We start from the raw sequence: 19,967 nt of genomic DNA on the forward strand, positions 1-19,967 counted from the left end.
TTGGCATTCTTACTTAGCACCCTTACTCTCTTGATGTGTCTATTTGTTTAGTTGCGTTTATATGCAGGCCCTCCGAATTTTCTTTGCATCTACCCTCTGTTGTCCTCACCATTTTGTCAGAAAGGACCGCCTTCTGGGTAACACCACCAGGAACACATTTCTCCCCTGGGAAACATGACAAAACCTTTCTTTCCAGTGTTCCCTGCACTTTCCCTTTAAAGCGTTTCTCCGCTGAAGCAGCTAAGTGGCTGCACAACATAATCCCACAGAAAGCTAGCAGAAATGCTATTTCAGAGCATTTGTGTTTAACTCTTTACTGTCCGTTCGGTGCAGATTTTAGTGGCCCACAAATAATCCTTCAGTGAATCCTCATTCAACACATATCACGTGAGCAGTTAGTTCTATGAGAGCCTTTGCATTTTGCACTATGTATTTTCTTTGCTGTTCTGCTGTGCTTTGGGACCCCACTCACCTCTTCCCGGACAACCATAAATGGACTATGCCAATGGCCTCTGTGCATTTCCTTCCACAGACCACATGGCAGGTTGGGTTGAGGCTAGGGAAGACACTGGCAGGCAGGGATTACTTACTGTTTTGTCCATGTGGGATGTGCTTTGGATTCTCAGCATCTCTGCCGACCGGAACATGCTTCTCATTCACTGATACTGCTCTCCTTGGTCTAGAATGATGCCCTTTCCTCTGTGTTATTTTCCAAATTCAGACTAATCCTTTATTTACCTCTCAAAATTCAGCTTGCATGCCTTGAAGTGTCTAGTCAATTATGAATTCATTTATTTAGCAACGTGGGGGATTGAATGCTGGGCAGTTGCTTCACTACTGAGATACATTTATAACCCTTTTCATTATTTTTTCCCCTCAGTTTTAAAGCAAGGTCATATTAAGTTACCCAGGCTACCTTTGAATCCAAAGCAGTCCTTGAACTTGCGGTCCTGCTGCCTCAACCTCTTGAGAAAGTGAGTGTCATTGGTAAAGACTCCTCAGATCACAGTGACTGTAGCATCGGTTTCCGCTAAACTGATGTGGACATTGAGAACACAATGAGCAATTAAATACATTGGTTGCTTTTAGGCACCAAGACTTAAGCTGCCATCTAAAGTCAGGAAGGAATTGGGACTTATAAGACATTGGCCAGAAGCAGTTGTAAAGCTCAGAGAAGCCATATTAAAAACGCAATTGATTTTATGGAGATAACAGAGCAGCTGTCATGGAGTAAAGCTAAATAAACTGATGCCTTGAAAGTTGTACCGTCTGTTTAAGGATTGACCACAGAAAGGATGGGGCTGTAGATGTGCAGAAGAGACATTCTGAAGGGCCATTATTTCACGCATAGGCAGATTGTAAGTTCTCACTAGCCAGAGCTTACAGTGGGAGAGTAATGTTCTGGTTTTCATCAGCTTGATACAAAGTGAGGCAACTTGGAGAAGAACTCTCTGTTGAGCAAATACCTCCATCAGATTGGCCCATAGGCATGTTTGTCAGACATTTTCTTGATGAAGGATTGATGTGGGAGTATCCAGCCTGCTGTGGGCAGTATCATCCTTGACTAGGAAGGCCTGGGATGCTTAACAGTGGTAGTTAAACATGAGCTTGGAAAGCAAGCTGGTAAACAGTGGTCCTCAGTGGTCTTTGCTTCAATTCCTGCCTTCCAATTTCTGCCTTGAATTCCTACTCTGACCTCCTTTTTATGATGAACTGTAAACCGTAAGCCAAATAAACTCCTTACTCTAAATTTCTTTAATTGTGCTGTTTATCACAGCAGTAGAAAAAAAATTATGACAACTAATATGCACTTAGAGAAATATAAAGATCTTAGGGGATCATTTTATAAGTCATTGTGACTCCCAAGAATTTTACTCTGAGTGGACAGATTAGCTTGGTCTTTAGACTTATTACTATGGTGACAGTGTTTGCACTTAAAGAAGATAGAATAAACAGGTCATGAGGAGATAAAAAGAAGATAAGGATATGACTGAAAAAAATAGTGATATGTGCGGTAGGACTGGTAAAAACCTTGCCTGTATGTTGGAAGTGGTTGTAAAGGAAAGAGAGCCCAGAGATCTCCAGGTCGGTGACTTGATAACTTTATCATAAGTACAGAATAGGTTTTGAGATAAAACAGGAAGGAGAGATATTTAGCTCATTCACCTATGGCTGAGCTTTTTTTTTTACCACATGCAAAGAGAATTCTCAGATGCAAGCTCTGGACCAACAACATGGATTGGAGCATCACTACAAAGCAGGTGTCACTGCAGCCATGAAAATGCCTAGCATGCTTAGTGGTTGTTGATGAGTATTTGTTGATGACAGGGACAGTAGAGCAAAATCTAAGATGTGATTTTAAAACAGTTATTTAGAATAAAGGACATGGTAGGCTTTTTTTAAATAGTCACTGACATGGGTCTTACCAGGACTTTGCCGTATCCGAAGGTTGGAGATATCTTATGCTTTCAATCTCACAAATGAGGATGCTCTAATTTACAGAAGTAAACTTGCATTGACCATTACCAACCAATAAAAAGGAGAATGATATCCAACACCTACCACATAGTTCCTCATTGTCCTTATTTTTAGCAAACTCTATGAATATAGGACAAAATTAAAATGCAGGAAAACATAGACAAAGTACTTTTTGGACCCATAAGAAATACACCAAGTGTTAGAAATGCTTGTCTACTTTGAGTTATATGTTAATGTGTAGAACATATCATTTTGAGGAATGCCACCATAGGTTATATGTTTGAACACTGAATTTCAATTCTTTTCTTTTTGATTATTTAGCTTTTATTTTGTAGTTTTCCTTAAGATCAAGATATGGTTTTTAAATTTTATTTTAAATTAAGTAATTGTGTGTGTGTATGTATGTATGTATATATGTATGTATGTATGTATGTATGTATGTGACACAATGGGATGATTTGAGAAACTTGATTTATCTTTTATCTCCCTGGCTACTGTTCTATACTGTTCTAGTCTTGTCTTACTAGGGTTAAATTTTCTTTTATATGTAACCCATTATCAACTTCCTTCTTGTGGAACTGCCATAATTATCACTTTCACTTCAGTATCACACTAAGGTATGGTGAAGCCAGTTTGAAAACAGAAGACGACCTTTATATCAGGTTTCTCTTCACAAAACCACAGTTGTTATCTGAGTTGGATAAGCTATGAGTTGGAAATGCCCTGTGAAGAAAAATGCGGAGAGAAGGGTCATTAGACTAATGTTATTGCTATCCATTATGCAACATGACCCATAAGCTATAATATTCTTATTAGATATATGATGCCTCTATATAATAATTTATGGCTGACTTACATAAATCACTATATAGATTCAAAACTTATTAAAAGTAAAAGAGTTTATCAGAAAAGCCCTTATGCATACTGCAATGCCAATTTCTTAGTACTTTCCAAAACCCCTAATGCTCTCTTTAAAGAAAAAGGATGAATGAAAGTGGGCATGCCACAGAACACGTATCTTGATCAGAAGGGAAATTAGTAAAGGAAAAGACTTCCCTCATGAAATCATATGCAGGATCAGTAGATTTTCCCAATAATTTCCATCTTCTGATTGAAAGGGACAGCAAAGCCATGATAGGCATTGGAGCAAGGGCAAGAAGGTGCTGGTGGTTGGAAAAGAGGAGGAAGATGTGCAGGTAAGTCCAAGTTTAGGAGAACAGGATTGTGGGTTGTGTTATCTGTGCCCTTCTCAGACTGGGCTGAGGAGTCCTGTGAAGGGCATGGTCCTTAATGAATTGTTGTATCTCTCAATGCTGCAGAGAATTCCCCCCCAAATCATATTCATCACTAGTGGTTTACATTCATGTAAGTAGAAATTCAGGCTTGAGTGCAAAGAACTGTGGGAAGGCAGAGGGGCAAAGGAGGTATTTCCAGCACAGGATGATTGTGATGAAGCACTGGATTCCCAGCTAGCTAACAGCAGAGACAGGATGGGGAAGAAAGAGGGAAGACTGCTGGATTATATTGATAATTTCAGAAAAATGGATGATATAGGGCTCTCCCTGAATGGGTTATAAAAATATTGTAATTTTAAAGCATCAGACCAAGATAATTACCAGGAAAAAGTAGAAGACCAGATAGTCTCAGTAGAAATGGTTTAACCTGAGACTGTTATGGTAAAAGTATATGACGGCATATAAAAGAAATATTTCTCTCCTTTTGCTAGATAGCTGGTAAAACTGATTAACGTATCTATTTGATCAGTATTCCTGCAATTATCTGCTAAACAAATTGACTTTGTTTCATGCATATAAATGCAAGAACCTCACACATTTAGATTCAAATTGATTTGTGTATAGTAAATCTACCACATAGAGAGGTGGCTAGACATGTAAAATGCCTTTTAAATTGATCTCATTTTCAATGGATGCTAAGATGTTATTTTAGCCATATAACCCTATTAATGTGGCTTTCTTAATACATTTTTGGGCAACATTACCCTATATTTTATTTGCTTTCTTGGAGAAAATTCATAGAAGAGCAGTGCTAGATGTCTGCAAATATTCTAAGCTGGGAATGTTTTTGAAGGCTCCGGTAAATAAAAAATAAAAAATAAATTACTCTAAGATGTTTTATACCACCTAACCTAACAATGTCTCTGTTCAATCAGTTGTCATGTCAGTGTTGGCTTTTATTATTTCATTACTCACTAAATTAATGAGAAAACCAATACCTTGCAGATATTTTAATCTACAGGTATCTGTTAAAGTGGTTAAGTTCTTTCCATGTTCTCAGTATCTTGTGCTTAGTTTGCTGGTTGGTTGAATGTATGTGTATGGTATTCTACAGTTTTTGTCCTGTTCTGTTTTTCATTTTTGTCTTCACAATCAGAGCCTTAGCTAGCTAAACCTTTGAATGAATCAGAAAATGTACCCTGTGTGGGCTGATCCAGCCCTGCAGATACAAGCCATCGAAAGCTCAAGGAGACTGCAAGGACAATGGTCCAGCTGCTCTTGATACAGAAGCTCGACACCAGCACTCAGACTTCATCTGGGGAAGACAGACCCCTCTCACCTAGTTGCCCTCTGTCTTGTCTATTTTTTGTGTAGTACATAATCAACCTAGCTGTTCATGGTTACCCTGCTCAGCTAATGTTGAAGGCTGAAGGTTTTGTTTGTCTATAAGTTGAACACAGAAAAGATAAGTACTTGACTAAGGTAAAAAAGATAGTAATTGCGCGAGACGAATGGACATAGATTAATTAGATTGTCTCTACATGAAGGCTGAAAGTCTTTCCACAATGCACATCCTCTTCCAGGGTAGTTCATCAGACAGGGTTGAGTCTGTCACCTATATTGCAGGATTTAATGACCTCCATTCATACAGCGTTCATAGTTAGGCAATACTCTTTCACGTTTTAATAATTTCATGACCTACAATATTTTCACGTAATTGCTAAATATAAAACATACCAGAGAAATTGAATATATTAAGCAGTCAGTAGCTGGTGCTCTCTTCTCATTCTCTTTCTCGTTATAATAATAGGGAAAATTGTGCACATTTCTCATGTATGGTAAGATGCTGTGAAATAGATGTATGTTGTGGAATGAGAAAATCTAGCCTACATATGTATCACCTTGCATAAGCGTCATTTTTTTACTCTTACATGTTTTGGGCAGGTGAGCTGGCTCATTAGATAAAGGCTCTTGGTCAGGGTTCTGATGGATTGAGTACATCTTCAGATTCCATAAGATGCCTGCGGAGAACCTACTCCCAAGAGTTGGCCTCTGACCTCCAAGCACCCATCCTGGTGTATATACCTACATAATACTCATATGCATGCACAACAATAACAATGAATAATAAATAAATCTTGCAATAATACATAATTGATGTATAATGAAAAATTAAAACTACATTTTAGTTATTATGCTGCACTCCACCAAGTTGTATATAGAGCCCATAAATAAACGCATTCCTCCTAACTAAAATTTTGAATCCTTTCACCAACACTTTGCCAGTCTCATGGTCCCATTGAAAAACCTGAACCCTGTTTGTTAGCCATCAGTCTTCCACTTACTTCTATAAAGCCAATCAATTCCACATATATGTGACACTATGCTGTAGCTGCCTGTGTTTTGGTTCTTCCCTTAGGATGACTTCCTCTAGATTCACTTGTCTCATGTGACAGACAGAAATCCCTCTCTTTTATTTATTTATTTTTATATTTTATTAATTTATTCATATTACAGCTCAATGGTTATCCCATCCCTTGTATCCTCTCATTCCTCCCTCCCTCCCCTTTTTCCCCCTTACTCCCCTCCCGTATGACTGTGACTGAGGGGGACTTCCTCTCCCTGTATATGCTCATAGGCTATCAAGTCTCTTCTTGGCCTCTCTTTATAACTGATTAGTACTCAATTGTGCATATATATGCTGCATATTTTACCAGTTCATTCACAAATAATAACTTTAGTTGATGCCATATGTTTGCTAATGTGCATAGTGCTGTAGGATACAAGGGATACAGGTATCTTCTGCACATACCAACTTTTTCCTTTGATTACAGACTTGGTGGAAAGATTGATTAATCATATGATAGTTCTAGTATTTAGAAAACACACTCCATTGATTACTTGTATGCTTCTTTTGATAAAAAACTAATTTTTAATTTATTTAGTTTTAGTACATCATATACTTTTTTTCTGTAGAATTGTTTCTAATATTATTTATTTATTTAATTATATATTCACCTTACACCCTAATCATACCCCCCTCCCTCCTCTGCTCCTGGTCGCACCCTCCCTCCTCTTCCCCATCCTCTCCCCTATTCCTCAGAAGAGAGGAAGAAACACCCCCCACCTACCCACTCCAGCTCATCACCTTACATCAGGAGTATTTCTCTGTGGCCTGGTGAGAGGCAGTCTCACCAGGGGGGAGTAATAAAAAAACAGGCAACAGAGTCCATGCCACAGAACAGCCCCCACACCCTTAGTAGGGGACCCACATGAAACCTGAGCTGCTCATCTGCTACATCAATGTAAGGGGAGTTTTCTTTTATATTTTTATTTTAACTATATCAAATTTGTGATTTTTTTTCAACTAGCATTTCAATTTGTTTTTTAAGTGCTGGTAAAATTTTGTATACAGCATCTATATTTGGATTTTTAAAATATTTATCCAGTTCATTATCCCGAATTTGATTATTTGAACATCAAAAGATAGTTCTAAAGTATAGCTTACTATTTAAAATCAAAGAAATTCAGCATGTAAACATTCTTCTTCACAAATTTTATATAAAAAATAGAGATTTAGATATATTGAATAATCTCTTTTAGGACTCACAAAGCAACAATCTTAATCAAGTCATTCCCGTGTGACAGTTTCACTAGACACACAGCATTTGGAGATGAAAATATTTTAGCATGAACCATATATGATCACAGGCTGCAAGTGTAGTGAAGGAAAGGCCATATTCGGGAGGTTACGCTGAGTGCTGAAGACCATAGATCTAGAGCAGATCCCAGTGGAGAGTTGACAATTATTCTACCATTTCCTCCATGGCTGGCTGCTGATATAGTGGCATCAACCAGCATGACAAAGAAACCAGGCACAGAGCTTTGTCACTGCAAGATGATAAGTGGATTGTCTTCCCTGCATTTTATGTTTGTTAGTGACACTACATACAGTTTAGAAAGCCTGGCACAGAAAACTCCAAGTTGGGGAATGAGGCTAGGCTCAGTTAGACAAGTAGGTTTTGACACATTTTCTGTGCACTGATGGAACCACAGGATGTGAGAGGTGTTTTGTGCTTAGAAAGAAGAGCAGAGCCCCTATTAAGATACAGAAGAAACTCCATGGATGGAGTATTCTAAAAGGATGGTCATGCAAAACAATGTCTCCTGCTATAATGAAGACCTCTCCTCTGGTTGACCCCCCCCCGTACCCCATTCCATAAAATGCACAGACTAACAGAGACTGTAAACAGGTAGATTGGAGGCACATCACGTGAAAGATTTGTTTCATGTGACTCTAATGTTTTGAAAATTTATAATCAACATATGAACAAAAATCATATACAATACTAGTAAAACACAAATATAGCTTAAAAGAAGCGAGTTTTTTATTCACAAATGACTACAATGATAAATACAGGACATTTGCAAATTTGAAAATAAGTGAAGATAGGTTTGTGGCAGAATCCCAACATAGGCTGAAATGCCCACTGGGAACTAGTCCCTGTGAAGCTGCTCACCTGATAACCCTAGTTAGGTGACAAGAGTACTTAGTGACAGGTTTGCTAATTATGGTGTGGAAATTACAAAAGTCTCTCTCTCTCTCTCTCTCTCTCTCTCTCTCTCTCTCTCTCTCTCTCTCTCTCACGCACACACACAAGTGTGCATACATGCACGTACACACGCATGCATGTGCGCACGCATACACACACACAGAGAGAGAGAGAGAGAGAGAGAGGGAGAGAGAGAACACAGAGAGCAACAGAGAGAGACAGAGTCAGACAGACAGATGCAAAGAGAGAGAAAGAAGAGAAGAATACATGTTTATGATGATTAGTCACTTATGGAAGTGACAAGGATCAGGACTTGGGAAAGGATACAGCATCCATTATTAAGGCTTTCAATGAAGTCTAAATGAGCCTAAAAATTGACAGATAAGTACATACAAGAGAAATGGAAGCAGCAAAGTTTCACAGGTTATACTAGACAGCCAACAGCACTTGCAATACCTAGGGTGGAGTGGACACTAACATTTCAGGAAAAATGCACAACCGGGGAAAAGATTGTGAGTGATCTAAGGACAAAGTATGCACTATTAAATATAAAGGTACAAATCTAATGTACTGCCAATATTCCTGGTGCAGCTCCATTCCACATAATGATAAAGAAATCCAGCTTGCTTTAGCTTTGTACTTTTATTCTTTGGCTATCCTGGTGATTTATCTTAGGAGCAGGGGGACTGTGCAAATGTTTTACTATAGAACACCTTACTAATCCTTTTCTTGTTCCTTAAAGTCTTCTCTATGTGATAGGTAGACAGAAAAGGTGTCAGGAAAAAGACATGTCCATTTCTTATCTTCTCTATCTCAGAAAAGGCACATCCCTCCTGCACCATGTGGACCCCTTTGAGAAGGATTAGGAGGTGTGGCCATTTTGTAGGTGGTATGTTTCTTGCAATGGGCTTTAAGATTTCAAAAGTCCATGCCAGGCTTAGTGTCTTTCTATCTCTCTCTTTGCATGCAGCCTGTGAATCAGATGTAAGCTCTCAGTTTCTCTCTAGCACCCCGATTCTCTGCTTGCTGCCATGCTACCCACCATGATGGTTACTGATTCACCCTATGAGTCTGTAAGCAACTCCCTCACCACCCATTAAATGCTTTTTAAAAAAATAAGTGGCCTTGGTTGTGATGTCTCTTCACAGCAACTGAACACACCTAAGACACCTGGTCAACATTTTGTTATACTCACCTTATATGGCAAGTGATGCTAGGAATGGTAGTCTAGTTATGTGAGCAATTGAAAATTAGGGGCAGTTGATAAACCTGCCACTTCTATGGCTGCACTAACATAGTTAATGATGAAATTTAAAAAATGACAAAGTTGGGGAGCCAAAGCAGTATTAGTTTATAAAGGACATGTTATTTCAAGTTTAGACTTTACATAGGGGAAATTTTTAAAGTTGATTTGTGAATATAATGTTTAGAGTTTCCTAGACCACATTGCCTGTCTCTAAGAATAGAGAGAAGAGAGGTTGGTGGGATGGCTCAGTGGGTTAAGGTGCTCGCAGCATAAGCCTGTTGACTTGAATTCATTACTCAAGGAATGAACGGACTCCACATATTTGCCCTCCTACATCCAGATGCATGCCATGGCACATGCGTATTCACATAAACATATGAGACAATAATAAATGAATAAATAAATATTTTTTAAAATAAATGGTCAAAAAAGTTGCCCTAGTTCAATAAAACTAGGCATATTGGTTCATGCTTGTAATCCCAGCACTGAGGAGGCAGAGGAAGGAGGGTGAGAATTTTGAAGTCATCTTCAGATACATAGTGAGTTTTAATCCAGTTTGGACTACATGACAGCCTGTCTCAAAAAGTAAAATCAATCAAAGAGATGGGAAGAACACAGAAGAAAATTATGGAATTCTACACTCCCTAATTCTGAAGATTATTTGCATTAAATACTTGTTTGTGTTTTAGAATAAAAGGAATATGAGTAGAAGCTAACTTAGAAATGGAGAATAATCAGATTCTAGATACATAATAGTGGCCTAGACATTGAGAGTAGTTACACAATGGAGGCCAGGACTGATAACGATGCTTTCTAACTAGAACTTTCTCTGGTATGTAAGGGAAAATGAGGAAGTTGTTACTAGCTGTCTGGTTCCCTAATGGCTATGGCATTTCTTTAGGTGGGGAGAAAACAGAGACGGAAGAGAGACTGAGATGTAGCCAACAGGTGTAGGGAGAATAGGTGTCAGGTCTTTCTCACCTTTGCGTTCCTCCACTTCTAGTCTTTACGTTGACTGCATTCAAGAGCCCAACTGATGTGTATTTGTGATGGACCCAAATGGAGTCATTCACTTGTTCAGAAATCACTGGTTATTTGGGGTTAATTTTTTTTTTTCAGGATTGGAAATAAAAGAAGTGTATTTGAGAGTATTACAGAGAAGTCTGTCACAAACGTTAACCTGAGCCCTGCAGGGATTGGCTTGGGCCTACACTTTCACTGCAAAACCTTTTCACAGTATATGTCCTAATAATATAGCTGTAGCCTTAGAAATGGATCTTGGAAATATCTGGTGCATCTTCTTGGAGGACAGCCTAGGATTTTCTTCCTTCCAGTAAGTTCCATATTTGTGTGAAACAACTGGAAATACAAGTATTTGTTGAGTCAGTTCTTTTGCAATACTTTTCTCAAAGATCTGTTATTAAGTTATTCCTTAAAAATTTTAAATTTATGAGACGGGCGTGGTGGCTCACGCCTTTAATCCCAGCACTCGGGAGGCAGAGGCAGGTGGATCGCTGTGAGTTCGAGGCCAGCCTGGTCTACAAAGTGAGTCCAGGACAGCAAGGCTACACAGAGAAACCCTGTCTCGAAAAACTAAAAAAAAAAAAAAAAAAAAAAAAATTAAATTTATTACCATTTTGCCTGCAAGTGTGATGTTTGTGGTAGGTGTTGCACACATATCACAGGACAACAAAGGGGTTCAGAGGACAACTTTATGGGGCCCATTCTCTTGTACCTTTAGGTGGCTTCTGTGGATTTAACTAGGGTTGCCAATATTACATGGCAAGCACTTTATTTTCTGAATCCAGACCTAAAGCCATTTCTTAATACTAAGTTTAGCTAAGAAGGCAAGAAGACTCTCAAATATAAAGTTTCATTACAAATAGATATGTGTCCTCTAGGGTTGTGCTTATCCCAACGAAGGCAGCAGTGATACAATAAACTGTGCCCATATGTAGCCAATTTGCATAATGTGTACTTGCTGCCACTAATCTTACACTTTTTGGTGCAGAGCTAGACCACAGTAGTTCATAAAGATTGTGTTTTCTTGATTATCCTGATGTGTGATCTATGCACTAAACATCATTCCTAGGGAATTGATTACCTGCTGCTTGCTTCCAGCGCAATTATGTGAGGACTCGTGAACAGAAAAGAGACAAAGAAGGAAGCCACACTCTGGGCTTGTGACCTCAGAAGGTGTGCATCAGGCACATCTAAGCATCTGGTGTGCTGCGTGCTTCTTGGTGACTGGCTCCCTGGGCCAGCATTGGGTTACTTGTCTTCCTCAGCTTATGCAGCATTTGAGGAGTTAATGAGGTAGTGTATATAAAGGTCTCTGAGCCAAAATGGAAAAGGGATTATCTAGCTACACTGTGATATGACAGAGGGACCAAGCATGATGAATGAGGGTTTGTTACAAAGCTCCTGGCTAGATTCATCTTGCTGCTCTAACCACCATCAAATTCATTATTATTATGGGGTTTTTTGGAAGAAAAGTTCTAGGCAAAACAGGTCTTTCCACACTTTGTGTGTCACCTGGTTTCTTCCAGATATCGTAAAGGAAGATTGGAAAAATGATTAAGTTAAATTTTTTTCTTCTGTTTTTGAAGGGAGTTATGCCATTTTCAGTACACACGGAAGATGGCATTTTTAGTCACGTTGTCACGGATCTTCTGTGGCACCCACAAAAATGTTGACATTCTGGATGCAAAACTGTCCAGAGACTTTTTGTTTGGTGCTAGTGGTAATTGGACCACTCACAGCCCACCCAGTATTCTGTTTCTATGAGCCCAGGCTCTACAACTCTGTCTTGCCTTGCTAATCATAGTATTTAGTTGTAGGCTCATTTGATGAGGGCTTATCTTGCTATGACATTAAAAAAGCTGCTCGTGTCATTTTGCAATAGTGGGTAACACACATGTGACTCAAAGGCACACAGGAATGGTTTGACTGTCAGCTATATCTTAGGCACATGAAAATAGATCTCAAAAGTCTGCATTACTGCATTAGCCCAGAGGAAAAGTGTTTCTCTCTCTCTCTCTCTTTCTCTCTCTCTCTCATTTGTGATCCTTGGGAAATTTTGAACGATCATGTTCTGTAGAAACCAAGTGTCCAACAAAGAGAGTATGTGAATGTGTTTTACCTTACCTGTTTCTAGGTCCTCCTGGATGTATTGATTGGTTGGGTACATTGTAGAAATGAATCAGGGTATCACAAAATTCTCTCTGACTCAGCACACATTTCATCAAACTAGATAAATATTTATTACCCACAACATATGTAGACTAAGGATCTACAATTCCGCTCCTGTCATCCCATAGATTATGGTCCAGCTGCTGAAACAAAATGTTGAAATGATAAGGTATATATGAAATGATAAGGGAAAACACTAATTGCTGTATTTGAAAGACACAGTGGATGGTACATGATTGTCTTCGATTCTGTTCTAAGTGACACATGACTCAGTGCTTAGAGCACTGTGTTGGTCAGACTAATCACAGTGAGTAAATGCTTTGATGAACTGACTTTCCATGCCTGCCTCTGGTTGAAGGAAAGCTAAACAGAGTCCTATCAGTGTGTGTTACAATATTTTTAAACATCTATAAGGTTTTTCCCATTTCATTAATTCAGTAAATACTGAATATGTTTTGCAGTGTGTTGTAATTATTTCCATGGGTTTGCTACATTTTACATGTATTCTTTCTATTGTTTTTAAAGTTGACTTGAAATTGAATTTTGACAGTGTTCTAAAATTCAGGCTATCTTTTGAAATACAAACATACATGCACACACACACACACACACACACACACACACACACACATGCACACAGTATGCCCTCACATGCACATATAGGCTGTAGACTATCATAAAGGCAAGTGAAGTTTATGGAGTCATAGATATTTGAAGAAGCCTCTGTAGTAGCATAAGGGACAAAATTTGATAAACAAGACGATTTGACTAAAGATGAAAATACAGAAAAATGTGAATGATACACAGAGAGTGATGAATTGACCGAAAAGTATCGTGGGCAGACATCTTGAAGGAAGTGATTGTAGTAGTAGTTATATTTCAGTCAGAAAACACTCAATTATAGCCTGGCTGGTCATTCCTTGAAATTGTTTGGGCAGAGGATTACTGTGGTAAGGCCAGGCTATCTTGTCTAGTTCCATAAAGCAAGATGGATCATTCTAAATGTTGTTTATAAACACGGTTTGTGGATAACATATCACTGGACTTTGCATACTAAGGCTTTTACTACATATTTTGATAAGCCAAATATTGTCTGGGTATATGTAAGTCTCTGTTATAATGAATTGCATTAAAAATAAGATTTACTGGGGTTGAAGATTTAGCTTAGTGGTAGAACACTTGCCTAGCAGGCATGAAGCCCTGGGTTTCATCCTCAGATCTGAAGAAAAAAAGATAAATATAAGATTTATTTATTAAACAATTATTGCTATGGCCCTTCTTATTTGTGTCATAATTTGGGAGTAATTCTCAAATGCACAAATTTTTTAAAAAATTAAAACAGAAAAGTTTAAATGTTCTTTGAAACTCCTTGATAAACAAAGATGATTCATCAGGAAGTGCTAATATTCAGCTGGAATTTTATGGAACACCAATGCAAGTGTCAGAAGAATCTTTTTATTTGTTTTTATTTTTTATTTCTTTTAATTAATTATGATTTATTCAGATTGCACGCTGATTGTTATCCCCTCACTTGTATCTTCCCTCCCCGCCTCCCGTTCTCCCTCACTCCCTCTTCTGCCCTATTCCCCTCCTCTAGACCTCTGACTGAAGGGGATCTCCTCCCCTACTTTATGACCACAGCCTATCAGGTCTCATCAGGATAGCCTGCTTCTCCTTCCTCTGTGTGTCCGCTGGGCCTCCCCATAAAAGTGAAGTGATCAAATTGGAGGCACCAGAGTTCATGTCAGAAGCAGACCCCGCTCTCCTGAATCTTTAATGCCAAATGTTTTTGTTGTCAGGACATCTTCATTTACTTTTAATAACCAGGATAATTTGCAGCATGTATCATAATAAAGTTTCACTCATAATTTAAGTGGATGATTTTGTCCAGTAATCTACATTAATATTTCTCATTAAAATTTCCTTTGAAGATCAATTTGTTTTGCTGCTGACTAGGAAATGACTGGGGTCGAGCGTGTGGTTTTAGGTAGAGCCATTGATGCTTTCTTGGTGAGGTTGATATGTTCTGTAGTTCACTGAACACATGATATTTGGAAAGCTATTGTGCTGTAGGTTTGCTTCTTGTCTCCCAGCTCCATTTCCAGCCGCATGGTTCTCCTGTCAAGCAGTAGGCTGAAAGCCCACAATCTTCTTTTCCTGACTGGCTGTCAGCTGCTTTCTAGTGGGTTTTAGCCAATGGTCTACACAGTGCAGATCTGGGAAACAAAAAGAAGAAAAGAGGCCTGTTCCTGCTTGGTCCAGGCTTCAGGACCGGCTTTTCTCAGGAGAGGATCCTGGCTCCATCCCAGGTGTACTCCCACTGGAGTCAGGTCTCCCCAGCTCAACTCCCCTCTGTTTTCCAGGGTCTCATCAGTATGGCCTCCCTGAGTCCTACCCAGGCTCCATATTTCAGCCCAGGGCAGGGGCAACTCGGTGGCTGTCACTCTTTCTCTTTTTCTGTGCTCTTCCTTTAGCTGCCGGGATTCTCGGAGACCTCTGTGCTTAGTTTCTGATGTTAAACCACCTCTCTTAGAACTACCTTGAGATTTTTTTCCCTCCATTTGGACTGAACTCAGGAATAACTATTGTATGTCTGCATGGCTGCACATTTCAGTGACCACCATAGTTAACAGACTGAAAACCTTGTCTCATAGTGCTATGGGACACTAATAAATACTTTATTATGTACCAACCACCACATGAATTTAAACTCTATGCAATCCTTAAGCTGTAGTCTTTGGTTTGTTAATACACTGAGGGAAACCTTCAGATGATCAGTAAAATATTCCCATGGATCCATGAAAACAGGGCAAGAAGGTGGGATTAGGAGCTGTAATGGATTTATCCTTCACATGGGGAACAACCTTTTTAGTGCATACTCTTTTTATACTTCCTTTAGTTTTGATCTCGTTAGTCGAAGACTGTATTCTTGTTGGTTGGAATGCTGACTGAAGAGATGAGAGTCAAACAGAAAGATGGAAAGAAGATCTACACTGACAGAAATTAATTAAGGCATTTTAAACCTCCTTGGAGGAAATTCCTATCTCACCAGAAAAGCGCAGAGTCCATGAAATGAAGCCCTTTTGTCTTGATTTGCACAAAATGTCAAGATATGAATTTCCCTTTTAATGCAAGTTGGGACTGTCTTTTAATTTGTTGGTTGATACTCTATTTGCCTATCTCTAATCCTAGGTCTGCAGAAACAATATACATTATTTTATTTGGTTAGGTAGTGGGATTTATTCTGGTGATAGTGACTGTAAAATCAAGATTTGAATTGGAGTAGTGTGTTGGAAACATGTTGGGTGCAAGTAGAAAATCTTAGGGCACCACGTGTTTTAAAGACTCTAGTAGCACAGCACAATTTCATAAGTGTTTTATGGCACATCTTGTGACACAACGCAATATGTTTTAAGAAAATAGTAAAAATAAGAAAATTGCAAGCTAATTAATGAACTTTTCAATGGTGGAGGTAAAGACATTAAGCTGAAATAGTATTTTTCTTTTCATAAATATACTACATCTGTAATAATTTTAACAACATATTTTGTTACTTTTTAACATGATTTACTTACTTAGGTTTAGACATCAACAGACCAAAGTAAATTACCTTATATTTTAGTCTTAGGGCCAGAGAGAAGGATTAGCTTTCTCTGCTCTTGCAGAAGACCTACCACCCAAATGGGATGCCTTACAACTGCCTATATCTCCAGCTCCCTGAGGATCCCACACTGTGACCTCTGAGAGTATCTGTACCTACTCTCACATAGTCACAAATACATATATACAAATTATATTTTTATAGTGAAAAATTGTTCATATTTTAATCACTTCTTTTAAAAAATTTAAAAATTTATTTTAGTTACCCACTTTACATCCCAATTATAGCCTCCTCCCTCCTCTCCTCCCAGTTCCAACCTCTCCCCTTTCCTCTCTCTCTTTATCCTATCCCCCCTCTCCTACACCTCAGAAAGGGGGAGCCAACCCATCCCCCTACTAATCCACCCTAGCACATCCAGTAGCATCAGGACTGAGCACTTCTTCTTCTACTGTGTTCTGGATAGACATGGGAGTACTTGAAGAGAGAGAACTGGGTAGGAGAGGGAATGCTGAGGGAAATGAAAATAAGGGTGGATACATAAATTGATACATATATATATATTTTTTTTTTCATTCTTTTGGGGGTGGCAAGATGGCTTCATAGATAGAAGTGCTTGCTGCTAACCTTGATAAGGTGAATTTGATCCTGGAACCCACATTGTGGAGGAAGAGACATGGCTCCAGCATTCACCCACAAAATGTGCATATATATAAGCACATCACATATTTTAATTGAAAATATTACTTTTTAATCTCAATATTGTGATCTCTGAAATGTAATAATATGTACTCTTGGCAAAACTGAACACATTTTCTTCCCCTCAGTTTCTAAGTGTTACATTCATTAGGAGTTTATAAAATTCCATCAAATTCCCCTTCCTACTGCTGAGTCTTATAGACGTGGCCTCGCACACTTTGCTGGGAAACACAGTAAACAGATAGAACTCTGTTTGTTTTCAGAACTGTCTAGTTGAAGAGTTGAAGGAGGGCATAATTCGAGAAAGGAGGGACCGTGAAGAAATTGAGCTGCTGAGGATCTCCCAGGTTAAACCATGGCTGTTTGTACCCAGTCACAACTGAACCCCCTTTTTTCGTCCCCTGCATGATAGTGAAGAGAAGAGGGAACACTTAATGTTATGTGACTTCTAAATGTTTATGGTTTTTATTCATGGGGCCTGTGGACAGTCTGAATAAAGGGAAGCAATGGAATTCCATTTCTTTCACAAAGGAAGCACCACAGAGCAGTTGGTTTTCTGGTGCTTTTCCCATGCTCTTTTCCCTTCTTAGAGTTCTGCAGAGCAGTTTCTGCTCCCAGAGAAGTACATCCCTAAAATAAAACAAATGTACAAGAGACACTCAGAGGAAAGGTTTCCTATGTGCTGTCTAGATTTGTGCTGAGTGACAGTTGTCACATCCCTGTCAGATTAATTCCTGTCATATATTTTTTATTCCATAAATAAGTAGAAAAATTAGTATATAAAAATAGACATTTTTAACAATTAATATTATACAGTCCAAATAGATTGAGGTATTTTATAAAGACAGTTTTGTAAACTTAGAGTCCTACCTCAGCAGCTGGATGCTAAATCCTCACACACAATGCAGAGAAGACCAGAGAGGAAGCCAGGGTGTGTGGTTGAAAGCTGTCTTCTGGATTGTGTTTTGTTAACTCAAGTGTGAAGCAAAGGAATTGAGGGGGAAAGGGGTTATACTCTATTTCTTCATCCATTGGTGGGTTGACAAGTTCACAAGAAAACAGATGCCAAATCTGCTTGGGTGAGAGATCTCTGTGCCTTGTGGCGAATTGAACCCAGCCTCAGAACACCAAGAGTTGGTTACTTGTATGTGTGGATTACAGACTGCCTCCAGCCTCTCCATTCATACCGGTATTGATACACCACTACTGCCAGGAATGATAAACCATGTTTAGCAGCCAGGTTTGGGTGCTGCATGCCTATGCATTAAATTGGACCAGTAGTGTCTTTAAAACAGAGATGGAAACAATGTGAAGCAAGAGACTTCTGAGTCCACACTCCTGGTACACAGCTCAGACCCACAGAGCTTCGTACAAGAGAGCTTTGACAGTTAGTTAGCTGCTGCAGGGAAGACACTCATGGTCAGGGTAGGTAATATGGAGCTGTAATGAACCACTTTCTCATTCACCCCTCTCTCCAAATTACTATTCATATGTAAGTGCAAAGAATGACATAGCACAATTGCTTAGGGTGATGAAATTAGTTTATAGTACTGTCTAAGAAATTCACCCATGCAATAATTTCAGTGTGAAAGATTACATAAAAAGAAATGTACAGATGTATTCTCATCTAACATGGTGGAAATGCTTTGCTATTCCTGTATATGGCTTTTTTTTTTTTTTTTTTTACATAGGATGACCAGACAAGCATTTTTAGGTGAGAGAACTCTGAGCCTTCTAAATTTCACTTCTAGTCTGATACCCCTCCCCCAAGCACATCATTAGCCTTAAAATGCAAAATTTTTCTCTGAACTCTAAATAGAAGTTAAAAATAGCATTTCATTCCCCAAAGCTTTAAATCCCACCTTGTTTTTAATCAGCTTTCCAGAGTGACTGTGCAAGGTTACACAGACCTGACTGACTGATTTATGAATATAATTTTTGTTTTAATTGAAACAGCAACATTTAGGTTCCACCTTAACAGTGCACCTTAAAAGATTATCTCGGTTATTTCACAGGCACCGAGCCGGCACTAATAGTCCAAGGCAGATATTGAAAAGCAGCACAGGGCCAGGCAGATCTATTAGAAATTCCCATCCACGCGCCTCATACATATTGATTTCTGACACCAAGCAGCAGTGAAAGCCCCCGTGGGAATAATATATTTAGCAGGGTTCGCTGCGAGGAGGTCACAGAGTGCATACAGATTAGCTTCAGAGGACCAAGGCGCTAGTACTGGAGCCAAATGCTAGATTTTATATCATTTTAATCTGAACTTTTATAATCCTTTTAGTTCTTCCCTCTCTGTATGGCAGAGAGAGGACTGCTTCACGTGGATCGTGCATCTTTTCCTTTATTCTTCCTATAAATGTGCAAATGCGGCTGTAATGGGGAGGAATGTTCCTTCAGCACTAGCAGCCCAGCCCCAGCCAGATTTGCTTTTATAAATGGTGGTCAATTCAGATGAAGACATCTTTATTTAAAGATTCCTTTCTGTGGGGGAGGGGAAAAAATCACACACCGGGATCCCTGGGGCTGAGGCTGAAGCACAGAACTTGCTCTCTGTTAAAAGACCCTGTCCCTCCCCTCCCCCCTCTCACTGACACAGGCGCTTAATTGAGCAGAAGTTTCATTTATACTGTTACGGCTATGAAAACAAAAATCTAAACATTTTTTTAAATCACCTTTCTAGTGGGGAGGGAACGCCTGCTTATTATGCAAAGGAGTGTTGTGACTGTATCAGATAAAGGTGTCAGATGAGAGTCGAACACACAGTTTTGGAGGCTGGAGAGGAGCCAGCAGGCCAGCAGTGCCAGAGGAGAGGTTAGGGTGGACACACTTTGACAGAAGGGTGAAATACGTTCAGACAACAAAGAGGAGTGGGAGGTTTCACTCAACACACACAAAGGCCCATTGTCTCCCCTTGGCTGCATTTGAATTTTAGGTGTTCCATACAAAGTTCCCATGAT

The sequence above is a fragment of the Acomys russatus genome, chromosome 23 (genome assembly GCF_903995435.1).
Source record: "Acomys russatus chromosome 23, mAcoRus1.1, whole genome shotgun sequence".
In the NCBI taxonomy this organism is placed as follows: Eukaryota; Metazoa; Chordata; class Mammalia; order Rodentia; family Muridae; genus Acomys; species Acomys russatus.